The sequence below is a fragment of the Grampus griseus genome (assembly GCF_964374135.1).
Source record: "Grampus griseus genome assembly, chromosome: 13".
Lineage (NCBI taxonomy): Eukaryota > Metazoa > Chordata > Mammalia > Artiodactyla > Delphinidae > Grampus > Grampus griseus.
In genome coordinates this window covers 46,420,691-46,439,297 of record NC_139007.1, presented here as the reverse complement: position 1 = coordinate 46,439,297, position 18,607 = coordinate 46,420,691, and positions in this window count along the sequence as shown.

Sequence of the window (18,607 nt, the reverse complement as noted above, 5' to 3'; positions counted from 1 at the left end):
ATCCTTTGCTGGGAAGAGATTTACTCTCCAAAGTAGGGGCTCAAATCCACTTTCAGCCAGAAGGTCCCACCATAACTGATAATAAGGGAAGGTTACTTCAAATATTGACTATGAAATTAGAAGATGAATATAAATTATACGAGCAGCCTTCATCCTCACGAGTTAATGTTACTGATTGGGTAACTCGGTTCCCTCAAGTCTGGGCAGAAACTGCCGGAATGGGGATGGCCAAAAATCGGCCCCCGGTGCTAGTGGAACTCAAGGCAACTGCCACCCCAATAATGGTCCGTCAATACCCCATGAGTAGAGAAGCCAAAGACGGTATCCGTCCCCATATACAGAGGCTACTAGACTTGGGCATCTTAATAAGATGTCAATCAGCATGGAACACCCCTCTCCTGCCGGTAAAGAAACCAGGAACAAATGATTATCGGCCGGTGCAGGATCTACGAGAGGTAAACAAACGGGTGGCAGACCTCCACCCCACAGTTCCAAACCCTTACAACCTCCTGAGCACTCTTCCACCTCAACATATGTGGTATACTGTTTTGGACCTTAAAGATGCTTTTTTCTGTTTAAGACTCTCTCCCCTGAGCCAACCCTACTTTGCCTTCGAATGGAAAGATCCAACATCGGGAATGTCTGGTCAGCTGACATGGACACGGCTACCTCAGGGATTTAAGAACTCCCCGACCATCTTTGATGAAGCCCTCCATCAGGATTTGGCATTATATAGAGAATCAAATCCCCAGGTAACATTACTCCAATACGTTGATGATATTTTATTAGCTGCTGAGACCCAAGAAGATTGTATCAAGGGTACTGAAAAACTGTTAACGGAACTTGGAACCCTGGGATATAGAGCCTCAGCCAAGAAAGCACAAATATGCCAACAACAGGTCAGTTACCTGGGGTATCTATTAAAAGGGGGGCAAAGATGGCTCACGGAGAGCAGAAAGGATACGGTGGCCCAAATTCCGGCTCCCAAAAACGCCAGGCAGGTTAGAGAATTTTGGGGGACGGCCGGATTCTGTAGACTATGGATTCCAGGGTTTGCTGAGCTGGCAGCCCCATTGTACCCCCTAACCAAAAACAGCACTCCTTTCGTTTGGGGCGATAAGGAACAACGGGCTTTTGACCAAATCAAACGAGCTTTACTTTCAGCTCCAGCCCTAGGACTGCCAGATGTAACCAAACCTTTTCATTTATATGTGGCCAAAAATAAGGGCATTGCAAAAGGAGTATTGACTCAGAAATTGGGTCCCTGGAATCGCCCAGTTGCTTATTTGTCAAAAAAATTGGACCCTGTGGCATCAGGATGGCCCACCTGTTTAAAGATAATCGCTGCAGTGGCCGTTCTAGTCAAAGATGCTGACAAACTAACTTTAGGACAAAATCTAACGATAACAGCTCCTCACGCCCTGGAAAATGTAGTCCGTCAACCACCGGATAGGTGGCTAACTAATGCCAGGATGACCCATTACCAAACCCTGTTGCTAAACTCAGATCGCATCAAGTTTGCTCCAGCCACAGGACTCAATCCAGCCACCTTGCTACCTGATCCTGACTTGGAAGGCTCCACTATCATACATGATTGTCAGGAAGTGCTAGCCGCAGCACACGGCCGTAGGCCAGATCTGATGGACCTGCCCCTCCCTGATGCTGATTTCACCTGGTTCACGGATGGGAGCAGTTTCCTGGAGGAAGACACTTTTTCAGGATGGATAGAGGCTTTCCCAACAAAGAAAGAAACAGCTGCTGTAGTAGCCAAGAAGATTTTAGAAGAAATTTTTCCTCGATTTGGAGCATCAAAGGTAATAGGGTCTGATAATGGTCCAGCCTTCGTCGCCCAGGCTACTGGGACTCCAATTGGTCCAGAAAGAAATATGGTCCCAACTCGCCAAGGCCTACCAACCGGGAACACCGGGAGAAACTCATCCTTTCCAAGTCGGAGACTCCGTATACGTCCGTCGGCATCGAACCCAGACGTTGGAACCTCGATGGAAAGGACCATACACCGTCCTCCTCACCACCCCAACGGCCATAAAAGTGGACGGCATCGCTGCCTGGATCCATGCTTCACATGTGAAGGCTGCACCAGCGACGGCATCATCAGGATGGCGGGCCCAAAGAACCGACAACCCGCTCAAACTCAAGCTTCTACGAACCTAAGACTTATAATTTTGGTTTTACTGCCTTTACTGACTGTAAGTGATTTTAGCCCTCACCTCCCCCAACGTTTAACTTGGCAGGTAATTTCTCAGACTGGAGATGTAACCTGGTCCATTAGTCATACTGCACCCCCCTGGACCTGGTGGCCAGATCTTTTTCCTGATGTTCGTAAATTGGCTATAGGAGCACCTTATTGGGATACAGGAGATTCTCATGATATGAACACTGCCCCTTCCAAAGTTTCGGAAACTGATTGGTTTGGGCCGGGTTGCAAAAATGCAGGCAAAAGAATGATGCTTGGTATTCTCACTTTCTACGTATGCCCCGGGTTCCACCGCCCTTGATCTCTGAATTATAAATGTGGTGGAACTGAAAACTTTTATTGCAAAAGCTGGGGATGTGAAACTACCGGGGATACTAATTGGAAACCCACCTCAACTTGGGATTTTATTACTGTAACGGCTAATTATTCTCATAATGAGGATACCGGACACCAGAGTAAATGTTCAGGATGGTGTCATCCCCTTAAAATTTCCTTTAGTAATCCCGGAAAAAGAGATAAAAAATGGATAAATGGTCATTCTTGGGGCGTTAGATTTTACATGAGGGGATATGATTTAGGAATATTAATGACCCTTAAGCTAAAGATTGAGACTCCTGCTCCTATATCAATAGGCCCAAATCCCATACTTGGCCCCCCTTTGCTTCCCCCGGCCCCTTCAACTACGTCAACAAAGAATGAGACTAATGAAACCTTTGGATCCAAAGAACCCACAGTTAAGCCTGGGACTCCTCAGGATAGGATGCTTTCTTTGGTGCAGGCAGCCTTTACGGTTCTCAATGCTACAAACCCAGAGGCTACAAAATCATGTTGGCTTTGCTATGCTGCCCCTCCCCCTTATTATGATGCTATAGGATATAGCTCCAACTATACTAATTCTACATCCTCAGACCAATGTCGATGGAAGCAAGAAGGGAACAGTAAATTAACCCTGTCCTCGGTTTTTGGAAATGGTACTTGTATAGGAACACCTCCCCAGTCCCATAGACACCTTTGTCATGATTTTAGCCTCCCTTCAGGCTCAGGATATCTTGTACCTCCTCAAGATGGATGGTGGACATGTAACACGGGGCTCACCCCTTGTGTCTCTTTAGAGGTTCTTAATACTTCAGCTGACTTTTGTGTGTTAGTGCAATTAGTCCCTAGACTTATCTACCATTCAGACTCATCCTTTTTAGATGAATATGTAGGAAAAACAAAAGAGAACCTGTAACCCTCACATTGGCTGTCCTTCTAGGACTAGGAATATCTGCCGGGATAGGAACAGGAACCACAGCCCTCATACAACAACCCCAGTATTATGCAAGTTTAAGACAGGCTGTAGACATCGACCTTCGAGCATTAGAAAGTTCCATAACTCAACTAAAGGAATCACTCACCTCACTTTCAGAAATGGTGTTGCAGCCTAGATTTGCTGTTTCTTAAGGAAGGGGGATTATGCGCCGCTCTAAAAGAAGAATGTTGCTTTTATATTGATCATTCAGGAACAATTACCAAAACCATGGATAAACTAAGGGAACACTTAGATAAAAGGCAAAGGGAGAGAGAGAACGAAAAAGGATGGTTTCAATCATGGTTTGATAAGTCCCCCTGGTTTACCACCTTAATCTCTACTCTGTTGGGACCTCTTATTGTTTTATTGTTGATTTTAACTTTTGGACCATGTGTTCTAAATCGCTTGATAGCATTTATTAGAGAACGTATCAGTACTGTACAAGTTCTAATGTTAAGACAACAGTACCAAAGTTTACGAACAGAAGGTTGAGATTCCATGATTGGAATCAATAGTCACAAGAAAAAGGGGGGAATGTGGGACTCGAGGGACATTGTTCCAGCTAATGATTAAGAACTCTCCAGACAATAGGGGCTTCTTAGACAATGGGTGAATTTCCAGGATGTCCGGCCCCCTTCCGAGAAGGAGGGAGATAACAAAATGTAAAAAAGGTGTCTGTCAAAGACCAATCAGACAGCTGGGGAGAAGGAGGGAGATAACAAAATGTAAAAAAAGGTGTCTGTCAAAGACCAATCAGGCAGCTGGGGACAAGTTCCCTCTCTGGTCCGAGCCTAAGCCGGGACCAATCAGCAGGAGAACACAACCAAATCTATAATTTACATACGGGGAAGTGGGAACCTATAAAACTGACATATTCGCGCCCAAAAGGGTTCCTTCTTCGACCTCCTGCGTGAGGACCAAGGAACCCCGGTGCACCGGCCTTCAATAAACCTCTTGCGTTTTGCATCGACTTCCGACTCTTGTTGTTTCCTGGGCGAGTCGAAACTCCTAGGAGACCGCGCAGGTCTAACAGTTGCTCTTGGAATGACATCTCTTTTCCTGTTTCTATTCTTATTTGCTTATTGCTGATATGGCAATACAAATTATTTTGTATGTTAATCTTTTATATAGCAAATTTGCCAAACTATTTTATGACATCTAATAATTTGTAACGTCATTTGGATTTTCAAATTTATAATAGAGTATAATCTATATAGAAAATATTGTCTTTTTCTCGTGCTTATACTCCACGTCTTTTATGTCTTATGACATTGGCTGGGACTTCCAATAAAGTCTTGGGCTCACAAAGAGGGAGGGACATCCTCAAAGTTACCAGTTAGATAATGCCAGCTAACCCAATGTTTAATACCCAAATCATGTCTCTTTGTCACTCTATAAACATTTTTCTCTGAAGGAGATTTCCCCCTTGGTCTTCTGTTAGATTGTTAGATCAGTTTTAGACGACTGTACAAAAATTTTAATTAGGTAAGAGGGAAAGATGCAATCACACAAACATTAAAAGTAGATTGATTATGAAGCAGTAAACTTAAGATAGTACTTTTTTACATTTAAGTAGTCATGGGGAAGCTTCATTACATGCTTCAAGTTACCTTGCTTAGCAACAGCTCTTCAGAAGTTTCAGTTATCAGTATGATCACTAAAAAGAGAATAAGCTACAAAATTAACCTACAAAAGCTAGATACATTTGCAGCTAGAAATAAATGAGTAAATATCTAACTGTGTTTCAAATATGGCATGGTCCTTTCCATAACTATCATTTTTGAGGTACTGTCAGGCTAAATCTTCCCAGCATCAGTCTTTTGTTTTAATTTTCTCCTTTCATATACAGCACCATATATGCAGACAGTGGCTTTAGCATTTTGGTCCTCATTTTCCAAATTTGGGGGACAGACCCCTTTCCCTCGAAATGAAAAATAGACATATGACCCGGGGTGTCTAGTGCTTCCTTTCGGGGTAGCTGCCTCTGGAATAATGCTGGCATACCATTAGCATTCAAAACTGGGCTGAAGAAAGCAAAACTGAATGTCCTACTATTATGCAGATCCAGCCTGGGCTGCATTTTAGAAGAGAGCGGAAAAAGAAAGCCAAATGGCTTTGCCTTTGCTACCATTTTAATGACTACTTTCAAGGAGCGTCATGTTTGCTTCCAAGGTACAAAGATGAACAAGAATTCTCCCTGCCTGCCATGAGTTACAGGTTTAATGAAGGAATCAGTTCCTGAAACACTCACTACTGAGTGAAGAAGTGTTCTAGTGGATACACATCCAGAGTGCCACAGAAACAAAGAGGAGGCACCCCGTAATCAACGTGTTTTCTCCAAGAAGACTGGAGCTATGTGAGTAACTAACCCTCAGTAAATTGGATAAAGAATCCTTCAACAAGCAAGTAACTTCTATAAATACAAACCACTGATGCCCTTACTATATAAAAGCTCTTACAGGTAAAAGATTAATCCTCCTATTGACAACAGGCAAAGGATATGCTCAAGCAGTTAACAAAGTATGAAATACAAGTGGCCAATAAACCAATGAAAAGATGTTCAGCCTCACTAGTCATTAGTTAAATACAGAACAAAACATCAGTGATGTCATCTTTCAGATTAACAAGTATTCAAATGATTGTTACTTGGCAATTGCAAGGATATTGGGAAGGGGGGTCCCCTCATTCATTGTGTACAAGCGTGCAAATTGATATAAATTTTCTAGAGAAATCTGCTGATGTGTATTAAAATTTTAAAGCACTATCATTTAATACAGTCATTCCATTTCGTAGAATATATCCTCAGAAACATAATCAGACAAGTACACAAGGATGTAGGTACATAGAATGTCCCCTATAGATTTGTTTAAAACAGTTTAAAAAAAGTTTTAAAATTTTTACTTATTTGGTTAAATAAAATATGGTATATCCACCCATTGGACTGTTATGCATCTGTTTTAAAAAATTAAGTATATAACTTTTGACTTGGAAAGATGTTCAAGATATATATTTTAAGTGACAAAAGCAGTTTATAAACAGTATGTTGAGTGTGATCCCATTTATACAGATATATTATGTATGCATAAGAAACGGGAAGCCTGTGCACTAAATAGTAGCTGTAGTTGTCTGTGGGAGGATGAGCTTATAGGGAACTTCCACACTGTACATTTGAACATTTGAATGTGTAGTTTGAATTTTTGTCATGGAGCATATGTTACTTTTATACTCAAAACAAAACCAAGATAGCTCTTAAAAAGGGGGAAGACTCCTTTACCAGTTTACAGGATGTTATTGAAATGGTATTTTTGTGTAAATATTATATTTTACGGAATATTGTTGGTTTATAATAACTTTTTATAAAACTTCTTATTAAAAATGTACATCCAGTCAGGTTATTTGAGTAAAAATTCCAGCAGCTTCACAGCCCATTCTTGACTCTAAAATATGCCAAGTCTATAAACATATAAAAAGGTCTTTAGAATGGTTAAAAAGAGGTATCTAGGGTCTTCCTACAGGAAGCCTGCTTCCTCTTCTCCCCAAATATATGGTTTAAGCTTCTTTGTGAATTTATGTAATTCTATGAGATATTTTCACTGAAGACGTGTGGCTCCATGTGTGCGTGGTAACTTGTAAGCTTATGCTGTTAATCAGTCTGTATTTGAGATTTTTTTCCCCACTTCAAGTAATTAGCTGTTAGGACAAGCAAAACACAGTTTTTGTGTCAAGCATGTAGCAGATTTCAAGAATAAAAAAAAAAACAAAAAAACAGGATGGCAAAGAAACATTGTAAAGAGCCAATATAAAGACAAAAATAATAATCATCAGGAAGATATCATTTGGATTTTTTTGTGAGGTTTTTTGGTTTGGGGTATTTTTTCGTTGTTGTTTTGGTAAAACCAATTATTGAGGTTATGGCAGCAAGCATGACGCTGTCTACAAGCAACTATGGTACGGATAACATAACTGAAGACTCTCAGTATGGAAATCTCTGTTGTCCCAATACAATTGTGTGAATAAACTTGTTAACCGGAGACACACCAGGCTCAAAAGCAGCCACACTCTGCTCAGTCTTCTCCTGTACTAGCTGATTAGGAGACAGAAGATATGGAGTCAAACTCCTTTGCCATATATTATAAAGCACAGTCCAGTACAGAGAGTAAAATTAAGAAAATTTGAGATCAACACTTAACCAGAAATTACCAACTAGATCTTGTACTAAATCATATTCTCAAACTCTAACTAAGACATCAAACTGCACCAGACTGAATCAGGATCAAAGCAGCCTAACAAATGAGCCCCTTCATTATAATCTCACTTAGCAAAAAGTCTGAAGGTAGGCACTTCCGGGGTGGGGTCAGTGGATCAGTGATGTAAGAGCTCTACATGTTCATGTCTGGGATTCTCATGACCTTATGGTTGCAACATGGCTGCAACATCTCCAAGCATCACAACTGTACATGAAAAGTTCCAAAGCAGGAAGGATGGGGTGACTCTCCTGCAGCAGAAGCCCCCTAGAAATCCCCACCTGACTTATGTCACTGGCTAGACCCCCTAAACCAATCACTGGCAAAGGGGAACAGGATTGCTGTAATTGACTTAGTTCATTCATGCTTCATCACAAGCTGCAGTCCAAATAAAACCGAATTCTGTTAGAAAGGAGGAGGGGGAACAACCATTGAGTAGGCCATCAGCAGCGTGTTACAGAGAAAACAAGGTTCCCACATAACGGGCCAGGCAGCCCTTTGACCACCCTGGTGTTCAAATTCTTCTCTACAGAATCCCTCCTAAGAATGATTCCTGGGAGTCATATCCCCAGAAACAGCAAACTAGTTTCAGGGAGACTTTCCTAGAAAATTGTCCCCAAAGTCAAAACTCGCATTCTGTTGAAAAAGAGGAACATACTCATCAGCAAGCTTTCACGGTCTTCTGTAATCACATTTGCCTTCTGGGAAAAATCTATGGATGAAACTAGCCCAGAGTACACTTAGGCTCCTTCTAATGTGCTCCTTCATGCTCTTTCCTGAACAACCAATCATCACTGTGGCTGGCAGGAGTTAAGTGGGCGTTTTCTCGTCTAGTCCTGAAAGCAGACTTCTGGGTTTGTATCTCAGGAGGTGACACAGACTGGCCCCGGCCCAGGCAGTCTCATCAAAGTTCGGTGGACTTGGTTAAATTACTAATTTACACCTCCATGTTCTTAAAAGTATACCTACAAGCAAAACCATGTTGCAAAGTTAGGAACAAAATAGCTATTTTTTAAAAATTGAATACTTCCTATATGCCAGTCACCAAGCCAAATGCTTTATATGTATACATAGGTTATCTCACTTAATCCTGTACAAGAATCTTCCAAAGTTGTTGCTGACATTTTACTCCTATTCCAATAAGAAAACTGAGAACTCCAGGCCACACATGGAGGAGCTGGATTCACTCAGATCTGTCTGACCTAAACTTGTGTGCCTATCTGCCACTCATTCTTTTACTGTCAACGTGTGCAAAATAAAGAAACCACCTCCAAATGACCCCCTTGAAACTGATCATTGTGATCACAAATACCCAACAAAGTGAAGCCCATAAACCCCCTTGACCTGTCTGCCCTGTGTCCTCACCAGCAGTCAGCAGCCACTCTTAGATTTTGGATCTCTGGTCACCAGAAGGTATGTGTGACTTGCTAGCCACAGCGCCATGCTGGGCCAGAGAGATGGGTGTACAGATGCTTTAGAGACATAGTATTAGAAAGAAGACCAAGCCTTTGGATCCCAGAATCTTGTTGTTTCAGTCAGGGTTGGTTTAGTTGCAGAGAATGGGAATCACTGTGGCTAATCTAAGCAGAAAGGGTTTTAGTGTCGGAAATTTGGTATTTCCTGAAAAATTGAGAAGAAGGGCTGAAGGAGAGTCTTTAGATGGAGGCTTCATAAATGTCTCCTGGAACAGCTCTGCCGAGCTGCCTGCCAGGGGGCAGCATTCTCTGCCACAGCTGGAAGTAAGGTGTACCAGTCAGGCTCAATCAGGGAAGAAAAGAAAACAAACAAACAAACAAACAAAACTTCTCTTGACATTTCAAACAGAGAAAATTTAATACAGGCATTGGTTGCAAGGGTGTTAGAATGGCTGGAAAGTCGAAAGAAGATAATAAGTTTCCCCAAAGATCCGTAAGTGCAGGAAACCATGGCTGCCCATAGCTGGAGGAGCAGAAGGGGAGACAGCATGACCCACAGCCCAGGATCCCTGTGCTGTTGAGGTCCCTGCTGGAGCCGAGGCACCTGTACAGGAGCCAGAGCCCGCCTTCCGCCCACTGCTGCCGCTAGAGCAGCCTCAGCCACTGCCGACACCACCATTTCGCCTCCAGACGCTGGAAGACAGATGGAGCTCACTTATTCCCGATCCCTGCCTTGCCAGTCGTCTGACACTGTCAGTGTTAAAAACAAGACAACAGGCCCCAAATGAAGTCACTTAGCATATGCTAAGCCCCACGGCACCAAACTGAGACTTAAGACTTAGTTACAGTTTTGGCTCTTCCAGCAATGGAATCATAAACCCAGTCAATCAGGAATCACCTGATCAGCACTAGTGAGGTCATCTCCCTGATAGACCCCGCCTTCCCCTAAAAGAAAGGGACCTTGTCACAGCCAATCCACTTTTTACTAGTGTCACTGCCTTGTTCTCACTCCATTCTACCTATGCAAGTCTTTGATTTTGTACAGCTCCCCAGAGTTCTTTTCTTTCTGCTAGATGGGATGCTGCCTGATTCATGAATAGTTGACTACAACCACTAAGATCTTTAAAACTTCCTCAGTTGAATTTTGTTTTTTAACACCATCCATTGGCTAAAGCTAATTAGGCGCCAGTTGGAGAGGGAATCTCCAAGTGTAGTTTTTGCTGTCTCCATGCCCCCGAAAACAGAGAGCACAAAAGGCTGAGGTAGACTGGGAGCAAACAGGCAAATGGCCAACACTTCAGGGAATCAGAGCACAGCTGCTGCAGCTGTCGGCTCCAGGAACCTCCTACCGTAGTGAATCAATGCTCCTGTCTGGCTCTGTTCTTGTATTCGTTTGCTAGGACTGCTGTAACAAATTATCACAAATTGGGTGGCTTAAAACAACAGAAATGTATCCTCTCAAAGTCCTAGAGGCCAGAAATCTGAAATCAAGGTGTTGTTTCAAGGGGTAGTTCCTTCTGGAAGCTCTGAGGGATAATCTGCTCCATGATTCTCTCCAAGCTTCTGGTGGCTACAGACAACCCTCGGCGTTCCCTGGCTTAAGGCTTAAACTCCAATTTCTGCCTCCATCTTCCCATGGCCTTCTTCTCTCTGTTATCTCTCCTTTTCTGTCTCTTATAGAGACACTCATTGGATTTAGGGCCCAACCTCATTTGGATGACCTGATCTAAAGATTCTTACATTAAGTCTAAATTCTAAATAAAGTCACATTCTGAGGTTCTGGGAGGACATATCCTTTGGGAGCCACCATTCAACTCTACCACCCTGATCTCACAGCTTCTCTTAGTCTTGGGACTTCCCAGCCTATGGTGGGAACATGGATGAGGCACCAGCCTCCAATACTCTGATTCCTCTAGATCATTCTGGGAGTTTCTGCTGCCCCTGCACGCCTCTCAAGATTGATCCCAAGAGGGATGGGGAAGGGACCTCCTCCTCTGAGGACAGGTTCAAAACCAATTAAACCATAGGCTCAAAAGTACCTAAAAACAACTGATATTCCAAGTAAGCACTCAATACACGGTCCTCACCATGACAACATTAATAATTATTGTCATGATTATAATTATCATGTAAAATGAAAACCCATTATTGAAATTATCTTAAATCATCATACATCAAAAATAACCTCTCTCAAATCATTAACAAATGTAGTATTTCCAGCTCATATAAAAACACTGTTGGTACTTGCTTGTGATCATTATGATTGAAATCAGAGTGAAGGAGAGACAGTATATGAAATGCATAAGCTCGTTTTTTATAAAAACAAATATCACAGTGGAAGCCTGCCACTGAATCTGCTTATTGTCTGCTGAACTTAGGACCCTAACAGTTAAATGTGAATGAAAGGAAGCCTTCACAAAGATGACAGTGTTCTGTCGTTGGTAATTTTTATTTTAAGACCCAGAAGCTAACATAGTCTCCCAGGAAATAGATTCAGTGACATTTAGCTTTTTGACCTTTAAAAGGAAAGGACGAAATCCCCAATAGAAGGCTCTCTCAACCTGGTCCTCTGCTCTTGATGATGTGAAGTTATTTCCCACAGCCACCACTGACAGACAGAAATGGGACCATCCTCTCACCCACAGACTGCTCATTTGTTCACATATTCATACGTAGTCACTGAGCACCTACCATGTGCTGGGCACTGGGGACCCCTGGTGAACCGGACAGGCTTGGCCTCACGGAGCTCACAGCACAGCAGGAAAGACAGGCAAGCAAATGAGGGAGTCAGGATGAATCTCCGTCCTTATACTCAGTGGTGAAAAATATACACATTTCTTAATTTATAACTTAACCTACTTTCTGTTTCCAGCTCCCAATCCCCCAGCGTAGCAGAAACGTCATCTCAGCCCATTTGAGGCCTCCTCTTTCCACAGGCTGCATATAGTTTTGGAGGTGGGTCTTACAAAGTGTTGAAGAGTTGCTAGGGAGGGGTTGGGAAGGGGAACACTGTCCCTTGAGGCCACCTGCAGTTACCTGCCCATCTGCATCTGCTGAAACATCCAGCATTCCCTCTGACGCTTGGTATCGTCCTCCGCAGTCACCACTGAGAAGTGGCCCCTGGCCCATCGTGGCCTCCGTGTCCTGCAGTTGTCTGTCGTGTGCCTGACCCGGGCTGCACAGTGTTTGGGGAACATACATGTTCCTTTCGTAGAGTTCTCCTACCAACCTGGTCTCCACATTCATTTTCAGGTTCCACAACCCTGTCTGTATCAGGGTTTTCTGTCCCCCACCTCCATCCTCCATCCCCTCATTAAATAGTTCACTGGAATTAGGCAGCAGGAAACCTCCCATATGGTGATTCATGGACCTATTCTCCTTCCCTTCCGTGGCTCCACTGTCCTCTAGGTCCTTAGTGGCTCTCCATGTAGCCAGCAGAGGAAGAGAGATGGAGAGTGGAAAATTGCTTGGGAGGTTTCTACGGGCCAGGTATGGAAGAGGCACAGATCACTTTCATCAATATTCCATAAGTCAGACTTAGTTATGGTCTCATCTGACTACAGGTGAGTCTGAAAAATATCGTTTAGCTGTTATGCCCAAGAGAAAAAAGAAACAGGTTTTGGTGAGCACAACAGCAAATTCTGCTACGGGGGAAACGCTTCTACCTCCAAAATGTACAAGAAGCCTTTTGCTTTCTGCTCTCCACATGGCTCCTCTGAAGCAATGAGTACAGAATAGCCTCCCAGGGAGACTATGATATATTATCCAGCCATGTGCATAATTTAAATTGTTGTAAGTGCTTTGCTAGCAGAACTATGGGATGCTCTGGGAACACACAGAGGCCTTAAAGAATTTCAGCAAGTGAAAATGGAGAAAAGGCTGTGATTGGGTTGGGTGGCACAAAGCAGGTGTTAGGAGGCCAAAGCATTGGCTTTGTTTAGGACAGAAGAACAATAAGGCTAAAAAGATCTTTGAGTAACTTGAGACCCTGCTTACGATTTACATCACATCATCTAACTAACTTGGCACTAATAATGCCAAAGTATTCCTGGTATTAAGGAGACTTGCTTCACTGAAGACTCCTTATCTACATGTGCCTGGCAGACGGCAGGCCTCTCACTCCACTCACTGGGTTGGTCATTTTCAGAGTGCATGATGTGGAAACCCACAACTGGTAAACACACCATTTTGTATAGTCCTTGTATCTGTATAGCCACATAGGCAGCCCTGGCCAACAATCTGGAAATGTTTTTTGAGGGCTCACCATACACCAGCATTGTCCAGCCACCGCAGATGAGTTTGAAAAAGATAAAACCTCGTAATCAAAGTCTTTGCTCTTGTAATTTAGTTGTAGAAATACTGCTAACAATCCCTTAACTTTTATCTGTTTCAACTGTGTAGTCCTGACTAAAAAGAGATCAGAGATTACAGCAGGTAGAGAAAGGTTTCACTGAAAGAAGAGAAGCTGACTCCCAAAAGAGAAGGATGCAGGAGGGGTGGAATCAGCTTCTAGGAACTGGTTTCAGGTGACACCAAGTTGGAGGGGAACACAATGGCAAGTAAAGGAAAATAAGGTGGGAAGGAGATGAGGACCGATAGAGGACAGAAGAATTGGGACCATGTCAACCACTCCAACATTTGTGAAGAGAAGCCATTTGTTGGTACATTTTGATTTTGTAAGATAGAAACTATTTTATAAAACTCTCAAATTGGGAGTCCGCCTGCCGATGCAGGGGACGCGGGTTCGTGCCCCGGTGCGGGAGGATCCCACGTGCCGCGGAGCGGCTGGGCCCGTGAGCCATGGCTGCTGAGTCTGTGCGTCCGGAGCTTGTGCTCCGCAACGGGAGAGGCCACAGCAGTGAGAGGCCTGCGTACCACAAAAAAAAAAAAAAAAAAAAAAAAAACTCTCAAATTGGGAACAGAGAAAAGAGAAAAATCCTCAGTAGAAAATGCTATTGGTTAAATATTCTAACGTATCAACAAAACTCTCTCTCATTTCTCATGCATAACCATGTACGTTTATGTGTACATACAGTACCCTCCAAAGCAGTTTACAAGAGACATAGAGAATCCACTAGGAACCACGGTTGAAACTTTTAAGAGAAAAAAATCAACAAGAATAAAAAAGAAATTAAATACTGAATTTTGTGATACTCCTTAGTCACAATAGGATGTAGCCTTGTAGAGTAGAATAATAATGGGCTTCCCAAAGCAACCTTGATTGGGTTCAAATCCAGGCTCCCCCCACCCCATTCTGTGGTCTGTTGGTCCAATCAAATTACTTAAGCTTTCTGAACCCCTGTGTACTAATCTATCAGGATGAAAATAATCTCTTCCTCACTAGATTATGGTGGGAACTAAAATGAGATATAGCATATATAAAGCACGTAGCTCTGCTTTAGCTCTGTGTGACCAGTAAGTGCCGATTTCCTTACATTCCTTAATGATAATATGAAATGAATAAACACCAGCCTTGCCATTTACAATACAACACAAGGTCTATTGGTGACCAGCTCTGGAAAGAGAGAACATGAGAATGGTCTGAGACAGATAACAAGTTCAGGAAACCCCAGCAAGGATCACAAGATGGAAAAACAGTTACTTTGCATTTCAATCATAAGCAACATTTAAATTACCACCAACAGTATTTGTAAAACAAAAATAAAATGCTCTAATACAATAAGCTTGACCTTCTATCTTAAGAATTTGAGAAATTCATTTTTTCCATTCGTGAATCTCCCTTGGGCAGGGTGGCGGCAATGGTGAGAAGAGATTAAATAAAAATATAAGGGCCAGGGGGGAAGTGCTTTAACCACAATTTGGACAATAATTTGCACGGTGTCCCTGAAGAAAGAGTCCTTTACTACTGTGGCGGTTAAGCTGCTCCAAATGACTTTGCCTCCTCTGCTGACCTCTCCCTTTGTAACTCACAGATTGTATTTTCCCCACCTGTTTCCCACCACTCCCATGTCACCAGAGACACAGAGGCTTGGGCCTCTAGAAAGTGTAGCATCGCTCTCTAATAGCGTAAATCAAATGGTTACAGGCAATACAGGATCCAGAAAAACAAGCTAAATTATAATTTGTGTCTAGAACATATTTTTGATGTAACAAAATTACAGGGCAACAGAGAAGCATATAAAAATTAATTATTTCATTTTACTGAAATGATTAAAAGAGAAGCAGGATTTGAGAAAGCACTAAAAACATCAAACAAGATGATTAGAGAATATAACTTACAACCATTTTGCTGCAATTCCTACTCCGTGAAAGAAAAATGCAGACAGGAGGACAGTGGCAAATAAAAGTAACTTAAAGCATATGGGCATGTTTTGGCAAAACACAGAGAAAGATGGAGTCAGTCAGTCAAGATTAATTACGCACCCACGGGTACCCAGGGGAAGGCAGCAGGTGTTCACAGAGCCCTCTAATTGATTTTAGATTCTCAGAAATTCCTGAGGGACACTCTGTGTGTCTTGATACTTTCTCCAAACACTGAACAAAGACCAGGCAGTGTTCTCTGCATTGCTAATTTCAAGTCTTTTCAAATGATAAACACCATCCATAGAGTAACAATGAACAGACCCAATGTGTTGGTGTTCATCATTTATAATCTTCCTGCTTGGTGTAATCAGCCCTTCAATCCATAAACTCTTGTTGAGCTTCTACTGAGCGCAAAGCACTAATCCGGACTTCCTTCAAGGACTTCACACTGCAGGGAAGAGTTTGAGAGGTAAATAGAGATACAGGAACTTTTGCTAAGTGAGAAGGAAGAGGCAATCATGAGGGGTGATGAGAGCAGGGGCGGAGTACACTTAACCCAAACTGGATGGTGGGGAGCTCAAGACAGTCTTCCTAAAAGAAATGGCATATCTAAGTTTTTAAAGATACGTAGGAGCTATTCTATCAAAGAGGTCATGGTGAGTTGGTGGTGATGACGATGGACCAGGTAGCTGAGAGATGACGTGGAAAGGTACAAGACAAAAATGAACATGACTTTTTGGGGCTGGTATTTGGGGTTCATCTAGCATAGAATGGAGAGAACAAAGGGCTAAGGGTGGTGAGGGAAGCGCTGAGGTCAGGTTAAAGAGGTGGGCAGAGGCCAGAACCTAAAGAGCCTTGTATGCCCTGGGGTTTGAATTTTATCCTAAAAGTAGCAGGAAGCCATTGTAGGATTTTAGCAGGGAAGTTCTCAGCTTAAGACTTGTATTCTTCTCACTGCAACAAAGGTAGAAAAGGGAGCCAAGATCACAGTGGTAAGACCAATTTGCTTGGGGTAGAGTAGGGTGCCATTCCCTATCAACAGCAGCACAGGGAGTACAGGAGAAGAAACATTTGGAGAAAAGAGGAAAAGAAGAGCACAGTTTTGGAAATCTTGAACTTATGGTGCCTGACATTTGTCCAAGTTGAGTGTGTCCACTTTGATTTATGAAAGAGGTTTGGGGTAAGAGGCACAGGCCAGGGGCAAAGGTGACTGTGGACGCCATGGAGTCAGGACTAATGCTCAGCTGGTATGCTCTGGCACAACTAAATCTCATGCTCATGGCCAGTACCTGGTCTGATTTGTCAGTGCCCAACTGTGCCAGCTGTTAAACACTGTGACTCTCACCTCTGTATGAGATGACCCAGGATAACAATAGGAAAGGGTGGAGGACAGACGCTTGAAAAATGTTCATGTGTTTATTGGAGGAAAGAAGGAGAAGAAGAAGAAAGAGGAGGAGGAGGAAGAGAGGTAAGAGATTTACGGCAGGAAATACCAGGGGACTGTTTCAAAGGGAGAGCACAGCGAATAGTGTCTGGGGAAGGGGATCCCATGAAGGAGAGAAGATCCTGAACACATTCATTCATTCATTCATTTTGCGGTACGTGGGCCTCTCACTGCTGTGGCCTCTCCCGTTGCGGAGCACAGGCTCCGGACGGCGCAGGCTCAGTGGCCATGGCTCATAGGCCCAGCCGCTCCGCGGCATGTGGGATCTTCCCGGACCGGGGCACGAACCCGCGTCCCCCGCATTGGCAGGCGGACTCTCAACCACTGTGCCACCAGGGAAGCCCCACATTTATATTTTGAAAGAGAAAGCAAGTAGGTGGAAGAAGTGTAAAGCAACGGGAGAGAACAGAGATGAACAGTGGAATGACAACCCTAAGGAAATAGGAAAAGATGGGGTACAGAATCTTCTACTATAAGAGCAAGTGGATCTGTGTAAGTGGAGAAGGAGTTGGGAAAGGACTGAGAGAGGAGATGTAGCAGAAAGCTAAGGGAGTGACTCTTATGATGCAGATGGCAAGAGCCTCAGCTGGGAGCTTTCAGGGAGGTGACATGTAGGAATCTCAAGGAGAATGTTATGGGTTGAAATGTAAGGCATGATGGAGGCAGCTCACCAGAGCTAGGCTGGAGACTGTGAACTTACAGATCCTCACTGAAGTGTAATTTCATTTTTCTAATAGCTCTCTGGAGACTGGGCATTGATTTAGCGGTAGGGTTTTGCCAGAAAGATGCAGAGGAAAGACGAGGAAGCAAGAGAACTGTCAAAGAATGTTATTAATAACATCACATCATGAGGTCTATACTTCTTTGAGACACAAGGAAAGAGATGGGGGAGAACAAGGAGGAACTGAAGATCAAGAAACATTGAAGAACAGAGAAATAAGAGGGCTAGAACAATAGAAGAAGGCGGTGTAAAAAATGTAGATTTTTAGGATTTTGCAGAAGGAATGATTCAGATTGCTTGGGTGTAGCCCAAAGCTGAAAGTGGCAGGGCGGTGTGAAGGTTGGCGGAGCTGTTGAGATCTGAGAACCATGAACAAAGGGTGTTAGATGAGCTGTCCACATCATAGCAATCCTCACAAGCAAAAATTTATGTATCACTTTCTATGAGTTGGCCATTGTGGTGAGCAATTTACTTGTCTCTGAGCCTTTTTTTTTTTTTAAGTAAGCACCATTATTGTGTTTTACATGAGAAACTAAGGGTCAGAGATATTATGCAATGTGCCTATGGTCACACAATTGGTAGAGGGCAGAGCTGTGTTTCAAACCCAGTTCTCTGATTCCAACGCTTGTGCTTCTTTCAAGAATGACAGTGGAGCTTGGGATGAAAAGGAAGATATAAGCCACAGCCCACAGTCATTAGTGAGTGTGGAAGAGTGACCAGCTAAGACAGCCGTGAAGAGGAGAAAGGTGGAAGGCCTGAACCTTCAAAGAGAAAGGCTTGCATGTGAGCATGCAGGAGTAATGCTTTACTAGTGATGCTGGGGGTCAGGAGAGTGCCCTTCGGCCCCCATCCTGAGGCTCTCGGACAGAGGATAAATCATCTGTGGTGATCGGGTTCTAGTGTTGGTAAGAAGTTATTGTGCTGCCTCCAAAGAAACCTGAGTCCAGATTTGAAGGCGGAAATGGGATTGGATGGTTCTATAAGCCGAACTGTACATTGCAAACATCTGGAGT